General features: G+C 34.8%; 1 non-coding gene across 1 annotated transcript; it reads right to left on the reverse strand.

The window, feature by feature from the left end:
* Positions 1-7,775: 7,775 nt before the first annotated feature.
* Positions 7,776-7,880, reverse strand: LOC112398869 (U6 spliceosomal RNA). The gene has a single exon (XR_003003076.1). It is a non-coding gene; the product is annotated as a U6 spliceosomal RNA (small nuclear RNA).
* Between the last annotated feature and the right edge of the window lie 2,668 nt (positions 7,881-10,548).

Below are 10,548 nucleotides of genomic sequence, written 5' to 3' on the forward strand. Positions count from 1 at the left end.
GGATGAGTTCAGTTTAGGACACACTGAGTTTGTGAGGCCTGTGGGACATTCAAGAGGCTGAGGACAAAATACTGTGGAATAGTCAGAAAAAGAAAAGCCGAAGAAGGAGACTGAAAAGGAATATTCAGAAGTAAGAGAACTAGGAGGCCAAAGATAAGAGGAGACAGTGGTGAATGGTATAATCACCACTAATCAGAGAAGGGCAAATCAAGGCTGAGATTCTACTTTAACCTATCAAAGTGGCAAGGATTTTTAAAAGTTTGTAAAAAAAAATTCAACGTTAGCAAGAGAATGGTAAGTTTGGGATCCTTGTATGTTGCTGTAGGAGTGTAAATTACCTTTCCAGGAAGTAATTAGGCAATCTATGTCAAGAATGTTTATAACTTTATATCCTTAAACTAGTCCTTTCCCCTCTTGGGACCTGCCATTGAGAAATAAGAAGAATCTGAGACAAAGATTTGTCTACAAAAATGTTTGTCAGAGAGCTAGATATATAAGTGAAAACTGAAAACTAGCTAAATGTCAACAGCAGAAAGGCTAAATTATGGTACATCTATATAACACATTATGAAAAGATTAAAATTGTTTTCAAAACATCTATTTCATGTCAAGAGAAGAAACTTATAAGAAAAAAACCCAGAATATTAATTTATAAATATAACATCCAATTTTCTATAGTTATAAGTACATAGAAAAAGAGACTTGAAGGAAATAAGTATTAATAGTGGTTATGGTTAAGTGGTGATTATTATTTTTATCTTTTAACTCATATTTTTCATGTTTTCTACAAGGCACAGAAAAATAAGTATGTTTGTTTTTAGGTAAGTATGTTTGTTTTTAGGTATGTTTGTTTTTAGGTAAACAGTGCCAAATGCTGTTTGAAATGTCAAGGTTCACACTTAGACTAGTACATTGGATTTGAACATTAGGACTTTATTGGTAGTTTTTGTCAATTGGTGTTTTCTTTAGAGTAGTAGTAAGGACAGAAACTAGACTACAGTGGGTTGAAAGGTGAACAGGAAGTAAAGAAGTAGAACTTGTTCTTTTAAGGAGCCTGACTGAAAAAGAGACAGTGGTAGCTTGAAGTTACTGTTGTTTTTAAGATAAAAGTAACTTTAGCACTTTGAAAATAAGAGGTTGGGAATAATCAATGAATCAGGGGCCATCAAGGAAGAGGCAGGAGAAGGTGGGATCAAGCACAAAGAATACTAACTGATACAGGGCACTGCAAGGAACTTCAGGTGTTTAAAGCACTAAATGCATGTGGAACAGTCGAGGAAGATAAAGCTGGAAAAGTATAGGAAGGCCAGGACATGAAGAACCTGTAAGCCATGCCAAGGACGGGGAAAGCCATTTAGGCAAACATATTAAATATTTTAAATATATTAAATCAAAGGTAAACATATTATAGGACTGTTTTTTGTTTGTTGTTTTTGGGTTGTTTTTGGCCTTGCTGTGCGGCATGTGGAATCTTATTACCTGAGCAGGGATCGAACCTGCACCCACTGCATTGGAAGCATGTAGTCTTAACCACTGGACCACTAGGGAAGTCCAGGACTGTTTTATTAAGATTATTCTAGCTGCATAGTGTGGAAAAGTATCTTAGAGAAGAGACTGGCAGAAAGAAGACCTGTAAAGGGGTCATTGGAATAATTAAGGAGAAAAAGAGACCCAAACTGAGGAAAAAATGGCGAAGATAGAAATAAGAAGATGGATTTGAGAGAAAATTAGGAGGTAGAATGAACAAGATGTGGTTACCAACTGAGTATGAAGACTTGGAAGAAGGGATAAAGGTGATTCCTCTTCATACCCCAGAATTCTAATAGGTAAAAAATGGAAGGCTGATGCTTTGTAGTTGAAAAAAAGATAATTTTCAATTTGGACATGTCACATTTGAAATGCAGTTGAGACAACCAAGGTATATAATATGTCTTTCAAAATTCAGAAACCCAACAAACTATGATCTTTCCACTCCCCACTCCATGTACTGCTAGTTTTGTTTCTTCGTGTTTTTTTTTTGGTGGGGGGGAGTAAGGGGGGTGGGAACTTGGTTTGTCTCAAGTTAGTGATTTATTGCAGGAGCTATTTTGGGATTGGAATTATCTACATACTCTTCTCCAGTGATATGTATATTATTTATACTATAAATTCCTATATTAAGACTACTTTGAATCCAGCTAGTTAGATATGAGAAGTATACATTTCTATCATGTTAATATTGCATGAGTTACTTTCAGTGTTTGTGATTCATCTTACACACAATGGTTTCTTAATTACTTCCAAATTTAGCCAGTATTATCACAAGAATTTTAATTCTAATCTGAGAATTTCAATTCTATTCTGATTCTATACTTTATGATAACATTATCCTAATCAATTAAATAATACATTTCCAAATCAGGAAGATATTAGGAAAAAATACTTCCACACCAAAAAATACAGTATTTTTCCCTAAAAGGTTTTCAAATAAAATGTTCTGAAGCTTACCTCTTTTTATTCAATTTATGGTCAACTTCAGTCAGGCAAGAGAGCTAGATAAAAAATTAAAATAGAAATATACCTGCACTTAAACAATTACATGCTTAAGGAAGAAGATGTCTAACACTCTTACAAAATTGTCCTTTTACTTAGATCCAAACTCTCAAAACATGCATAATCTAATTTTAAAGTCAAGAAAGTAAATAGAATACTTTCCTACAGTCTTCTGATCTGGATAAATTATAGAGAACAACACAAACTCAAGAAGTTAGAAAAATAACATTAAATTGCATCCAAAGAAAGTAGAAGAAAGGAATTAATACAGGCAATAGTGGAACTTAATTAGAAGTCAGAAAAAGAATAAAACTGATAAATCTAAGGGCTAATTCTTAAAAACAAAACCACCCACACACTAGCTTAATGGAGAGAAAAGCATAAGTACACAATATTAGACAGAAAAAACAACAGAAATTAATAGGGTAGTATTTTATGCAACTACATATAAATACAGTAGAAAACCTGGATGAAATGAATAACTTCTAGAGATATATAAATTACCAAAACAGGCTCAAAAAAAGACAGAAAATCTACACAGATTTTTAGCCTTGGAAGAAACTGAGAAAGCATTCAAGATCTATCATTTTGGCATATTGGAGAAAGAAGAAAGCTTCCAGATGCAATTTAAGAAGCCATCATAATATGATCACCAAAATTTAACTAAAGATAGCATAAAAGAGAAAATTATGGAATAATATCACTTATAATAATCAATGCAAAATTCCTAAAAGATCCAGAAATATATTAAAATAATATGTGGCAATTTATTTAAGGAATGTAAGACAATTTAAGGTTGGGAAACCTATTCATATACTATATCCACATTAATAGGTCAAATATAGAAAAATCATCTCCATAGATACCAAAATTTAACTTGAAACAATGATGCCAAAAAGTACTATAAGAAAAGGTGAGATTATTTACAATTGCCAAGATATGGAAGTAACCTAATTGTCCATCAACAGATGAATGGATAAAATGTGGTGTGTATATATATATAAATACACACACACACACACACACACACACACACAGTGGAATATTATTCAGCCATAAAAAAGAATGAAACTGCCATTTGCAACAACATGGATGGACTTAGAGGGCATTATACTAAGTGAAATAAGTCAAACAGAGAAAGACAAATACTGTATATTATCACTTATTTGTGGAATCTAAAAAATACAACAAACTAGTGAACATAAAAAAGAAGCAGACTCACAGATATAGAAAACAAACTAGTGGGGGAGGAGCCAGATAGGGGGAAAGGATTAAGAGGTACAAACTATTATGTATAAAATAAGCTACAAAGATATATTGTACAACACAGGGAATATAGCCAATATTCTATAATAACTATAAATGGAGTATAACATTTAAAAATTGTGAATCAGTATTTTGTACACCTGTAACTTATATAATATTGTACATCAACTATACTTCAACGAAAAGAAAAAAGATAAAAAAGGAAAACGTGTGATACTTTAATATAATCCTGCAGTAAGAAAGCACATGAGGGCTTCCCTGGTGGCGCAGTGGTTGAGAGTCTGCCTGCTGATGCCAGGGACGCGGGTTCGTGCCCCGGTCCGGGAAGATCCCACATGCCGCGGAATGGCTGGGCCCTTGAGCCATGGCCGCTGAGCCTGCGAGTCTGGAGCCTGTGCTCCGCAATAGTGAGAGGCCCGCGTACCCCAAAAAAAACAACAAAAGAAGAAAGCACATGAAACCCAGAAAAAACACATGGAACTCCAAAACATAAAATATAAGATTGTTAATTTGGTTATTTAAATTTTAGAATGAATATATGCCCCAGATATCATAAACAGAATGAAGAGGCAAAAGATAAACTGGGGGGAAATTTTTTTCTTTTTAACAAAAACTAAAATGCAGATGGCTGGTAAACAATCAAAAGATGTCTAACCAGACTCAAAGAAGCATAGAAAAAGAACCATAAAAGAGTTTTTGAAAATATGAATACATTTAATAAGTAATAAATTTGATAAGTGAGACTATTATAAGTAAATAAATGACTATCCACTAAACATTTTAATTACTTAGGAACTATGAATGAAAACTAATTAGATGCTTTGCCAACATAAAAAATTATTGGAGTCAATTAGATTCAACTAAGCAATTGAAATATATTAAGGTAGAGAAACAATTCCAAGTATTATTATACTATACAAGTTTAAATTATTGGTCAAGTCAGTTACCTTGCTTAGAATTCAATTTCACTTCTAATTTTGAAAATCAACCTAAAATTCTGGGCAGGTTACATTAAAATCAATCCAAGAACAGTGCGTGGGTTGACTGTACTTTTCATAGTCAATGAAATAAGAAAATCTAAAAACTACTGAGGAAATGAAATCATTTTGAGCTGTCATGTGCATCACAAATGCCTGAGTCAGTTTATATTATCACACAGATTTATTTATAGCATGTCAGTGTCAAACAGCTATTACTGCCATCACAAATCCTTATTTGCTGCTTTTTCATTTTTAAATTTTTTTAGAAGCAGGAAATAAGTCATCTTATAAGATCATTGTTTAATTCATTCATTAAAATGATCTTACTGATAATTTTAAAATTTATTTGAACATAATGTTGACTTGACATCTTAGAAACCACAATTCAGTCAGGAGACTCTAAAGTTAGTAATACTGGGCTTCCTGGTGGCGCAGTGGTTGAGAATCTGCCTGCCAATGCAGGGGACACGGGTTCAAGCCCTGGTCTGGGAGGATCCCACATGCTGCGGAGCAACTAGGCCTGTGAGCCACAACTACTGAGCCTGCGCGTCTGGAGCCTGTGCTCCGCAGCAAGAGAGGCCGCGATAGTGAGAGGCCTGCGCACCGTGATGAAGAGTGGCCCCTGCTTGCCGCAACTAGAGAAAGCCCTCGCACTGAAACGAAGACCCAACACAGCCAAAAATAAATTAATTAATTAATTGATTTTTAAAAAGCAAGTTAAAAAAAAATAAAGTTAGTAATACTACTACTAAATGAAGAAAAATATTACATAGGTAAGAATTCTTAGGGGAAAAATATTGAGTTTTCTCAAGCACTTTTTTTGGAAAGATATGACTGGTTACCTGACTCATCCGTGGGAATGATGCTTCATTTGTGTATGAAAATAATCTAATCTTCATGTTTCAGTTCCCTTTATTTTAGTCACCAATAATATGATAGTATATTTATTAATTTTGATTGACTGTTTACCCTAAGTGAAAAGTTGAAGTATATATAGTTTCTTTCTTTAAGTAATTTGTATTCTAGAAACTTTATAATAAGAAAAAAGTAAGAGCAAATTAGGAATCGTTTACAAGAGAGACAACAATGATTTATATTCTTAATATATAAATACCTCATATATCAATCAGAAGAATGCTAACAGCCCAGTAGAAACCTAGGCAAAAAGTAAACACAAAATTAACAAAATAAGAAATAGAAACGGTCAATAAAAATACAGTGAATGATATAATGTTTTATATACTAGTTAGTAAAGAGGTAAGAAACAAAATATGGTCATTATTTAATTGTAAAGATAAAATCATGAAACCTAATGTCTAGAGTACAGTGAGACTGGCACTGCATTCATATATGTTAGTGTAAGTATAAATCAGTGCAAACTTACTGGAAAGCCTTTTGGCAATAGGAATAAGGGTCTTAAAAATCTTCATAATTGTTGAATCAGTAATCTCACTTTTAGAAGAGTAATGAATAATCAGAAATGGTTAAAAATAAGCACATGTATATAATATTTTAATGTCCTAAAACATAGTAATGAATAAGTTATTTTGATATGTTGGGATATTAAGCTATTTTATTAAATATCATGTTTGATAAGAATATTTGGGGACGTCCCTGGTGGTGCAGTGATTAAGAATCTGCCTGCCAATGCAGGAGACACGGGTTTGAGCCCTGGTCCAGGAAGATCCCACATGCCGCGGAGCAACTAAGCCCGTGTGCCACAACTACTGAGCCTGTGCTCTAGAGCCCACGAGCCACAACTACTGAGCCTGCAAGCCACAACTACTGAAGCTGGAGTGCCTAGAGCCCGTGCTCTGCAACAAGAGAAACCACCACAATGAGAAGCCCATGCACCACAACGAAGAGTAGACCCCGCTCACAACTAGAGAAAGCCCACGTGCAGCAACAAAGACCCAACACAGCCAAAAATAAATAAATAAAATAAATAAGTGTATTAAAAGAAAAAGAATCCGCCTGCCAATCCAGGGAACATGTATTCGAGCCCTGGTCTGGGAAGATCCCACATGCCACGGAGCAACTAAGCCCATGCGCCCCAACTACTGAGCCTGCGCTCTGGAGCCCACAAGCCACAACTACTGAGCCCACGCTCCTAGAGCCTGTGCTCCGCAAGAGGAGAAGCCACCGTAATGAGAAGCCTGCACACCGGAACGAAGAGTAGCCCCACTCACCACAACTGGAGAAAGCCCATGTGCAGCAATGAAGACCCAATGCAGCCAAAAATAAATAAATTTTTTTTTAATTAACTAAAAAAAAAAATTGATGATTTGGGGTATGCTCACAATAAAATGAAGGAGTTAGATGTTAATATGTATGTATATGTAATATATTAATGATAAACACTTTAGTCTTAAGTGTCAGTCTGGGTGGGCTCTGGTACCCAGTTATGTAATCAAACATTAATCTAGATGTTGCTGTGAAGGTATTTTGTAGGTGTATATAACCTCTACAACCACTTGACATTAAGTAGAGATTATCCTTGATAATGTGAGTGGACCTCATCCAATCAGTTTAAGGCCTTAAGAGCACAAACTGAGGCTCCCTGAAGAATAAATTCTGCCTCAAGATTGAAACATCAATTTCTGCCTGAATTCCAGCCTGCCCTACAAATTTCAGACTTGCCAGCCCCCATAATCCTGTGGACCAATTCCTTAAAATAAATCTCTTAATATATATGTCCTATTGGTTCTGTTTCTCTGGACATTCTGACTGCTATAACTGCTAATATCCCACCCTAAATTCTGGTTTTCTCCTTTTCCTTCTCAACAGCATCCTAAATTTTATAGCAGGGCACTTGGCTACTCAGAATGAAAACAACATTTCCCTGCCCTTCTTGCAGTTAGCTGTAACAATGTGACTAGGTATAAATTAAAGTGTTGAGTGACACTTCCTGAAAGTTTCTCTATAGAGGATGGTGATTTCTTCTCTTCTTTCCTATATCAAGCTGCCTGAAGCGCAAATGTGTTTTTTTTTTTTTTTTTAAATATGGAACGCTTCACGAATTTGCATGTCATCCTTGCACAGGGGCCATGCTAATCTTCTCTGTATCACTGCAATTTTAGTATATGGGCTGCCGAAGTCAGCATGCGCAAATGTGTTCTATCAGCCCTCTTTTGTACCATGAGGATGAGGGCCACACCCTAGAGATGGCAGAGTGGTAACCTATGTACCTGAATACCTCTTGAAACCACTATACCAACCCTGGACTACCTATCTTAGGATTGCTATTACATAAGGGAAGAGAACTTTGTATGTTAAACTTAGTATTTCAGACTATTGTTGATTTGGATTTTCTCTTACTTGCAGCCAAACACAAACCTAATTGGTGCACGACATATGAATACATTACTAAAAAGAAATACCTAACACATTGGTAGTAGTTAGCTCTGGATTTTGGAATTTGTTGTTGATGTTATATTTACTATTCTTTCTGTTTTTTATATTAAATATATATATATTAATTACTCATATAATAAATTTTTAATAAAAATACTGAAAATAATAGGAATTATTTTTCCTAACAATTTTTGTAATGATTGTAGACATTGTAAGTGAAACATAAAAGATGGGTCTCATTGTGTCTTTAAAAGATAGATGATAGCCTTTAATATGATCATTAAAATGTTTTGGGGGCTTCCCTGGTGGCGCAGTGGTTGAGAGTCCGCCTGCTGATGCAGGGGACACGGGTTCGTACCCCGGTCCGGAAAGATCCCACATGCCGCGGAGCGGCTGGGCCCGGGAGCCACGGCCGCTGAGCCTGCACGTCCGGAGCCTGTAATATGGGCTGCCGAAGTCAGCATGCGCAAATGTGTTCTATCAGCCCTCTTTTGTACCATGAGGATGAGGGCCACACCCTAGAGATGGCAGAGTGGTAACCTATGTACCTGAATACCTCATGAAACCACTATAACAACCCTGGACTACCTATCTTAGGATTGCTATTACATAAGGGAAGAGAACTTTGTATGTTAAACTTAGTATTTCAGACTATTGTTGATTTGGATTTTCTCTTACTTGCAGCCAAACACAAACCTAATTGGTGCACGACATATGAATACATTACTAAAAACAAATACCTAACACATTGGTAGTAGTTAGCTCTGGATTTTGGAATTTGTTGTTGATGTTATATTTACTATTCTTTCTGTTTTTTATATTAAATATATATATATTAATTACTCATATAATAAATTTTTAATAAAAATACTGAAAATAATAGGAATTATTTTTCCTAACAATTTTTGTAATGATTGTAGACATTGTAAGTGAAACATAAAAGATGGGTCTCATTGTGTCTTTAAAAGATAGATGATAGCCTTTAATATGATCATTAAAATGTTTTTGAACACGAAGCAAGTCAAATAAGTTTAAAAGCATAGAATTAGGAAAAGGACCCATTCATTTCCATTATTTTCATCAGAGTTATGCATACAGTTTAAACAGTGAAATAGTTCTGCAAGCTTTAGTAAAAAACAAACATCAGTCCCCTACCTGGCTCCACCTACCCAAATCCCACTTCCTACAGCAACCACTTTCAAGTCTCTAAGCTATTTCTTGTTTGCTTCTATTTCCCTAAATAACATGAACTCCCTGTGACATAATCTGTCACAAATTAACTTTTCAGTTTTAGATATTATCTATTGTCATCTCACTCTGAAAAATGAGAATTTGATTCTCATTTACCCACACCCGTTACCCAACATAGATGTATAATAATTTTAGTTGTATCAGAATTTAGAGTTTACATTATTATAATCATGAAAAAACTACTTACTGCTAAGTAAGTTAGTAACATGATTACTTTTCCTTCCATTCAGTTTTTCTTCCCTCTGAAGTTATAACTGTAGTTTTTTTAATTGAAGTATCATTGATTTACAATATTGTATTAATTTCAGATGTACAACAGTGATCCAATATTTTTATAGATTACACTCCATTTAAAGTTATTATAAAATATTGGCTATATTCCCTATGTTGTACAATATATCCTTGTAGCTTATGTATTTTATACATAGTATTTCATACCTCTTAATCCCCTACCCCTATCTTGTCCCTCCCCCCTTACCTCTCCCCACTGGTAACTGCTAGTTTGTTCTCTACATGAGTCTGTTTCAGTTTTGTTATATTCATTCGTTTCACTTTTTAGATTCCACATATAAGTGATAACATACGCTATTTGTCTTTCCCTGTCTGATTTATTTCAGTAAGCATAATACCCTCTGGGGTATTAAGGGTCCATCCATGTTGTTGCAAAAGGCAACATTTCATTCTTTTTTATGGCTGAGTAATATTCCATTGTATGTATACACCACATCTTCTTTACCCATTCATCTGATGATGGACACTTAGGTTGCTTCTATGTCTTGTCTATTGTAAATAATGCTGCTATGAATATAGGGTTGCATATATCTTTTCTAATTAGTGTTTTTATTTTCTTCAGATAAATACCCAGGAGTAGAATTGTTGTATCATATGGTAGTTCTTTTTTCAGTTTTTTGAGGAATCTCCATACTGTTTTCCACAGTGGCTACACCAATTTACATTCCCACCAACAGTGCACAAGGATTCACTTTTCTCTACATCCTCACCAACAGTTGTCATTTGTTGTCTCTTTGATAACAGCCATTCTGACAGATGTGAGATGATCTCATTGAAGTTTGAATTTTCATTTCTCTAATGGTTAGTGATGTTGAGCATCTTTTCATGTGCCTGTTGCCCATCTGTATGTCTTCTTTGGGAAGATGTCTATTCA

The sequence above is a fragment of the Neophocaena asiaeorientalis genome, unplaced genomic scaffold (assembly GCF_003031525.2).
Source record: "Neophocaena asiaeorientalis asiaeorientalis breed wild unplaced genomic scaffold, Neophocaena_asiaeorientalis_V1.1 scaffold317, whole genome shotgun sequence".
In the NCBI taxonomy this organism is placed as follows: Eukaryota; Metazoa; Chordata; class Mammalia; order Artiodactyla; family Phocoenidae; genus Neophocaena; species Neophocaena asiaeorientalis.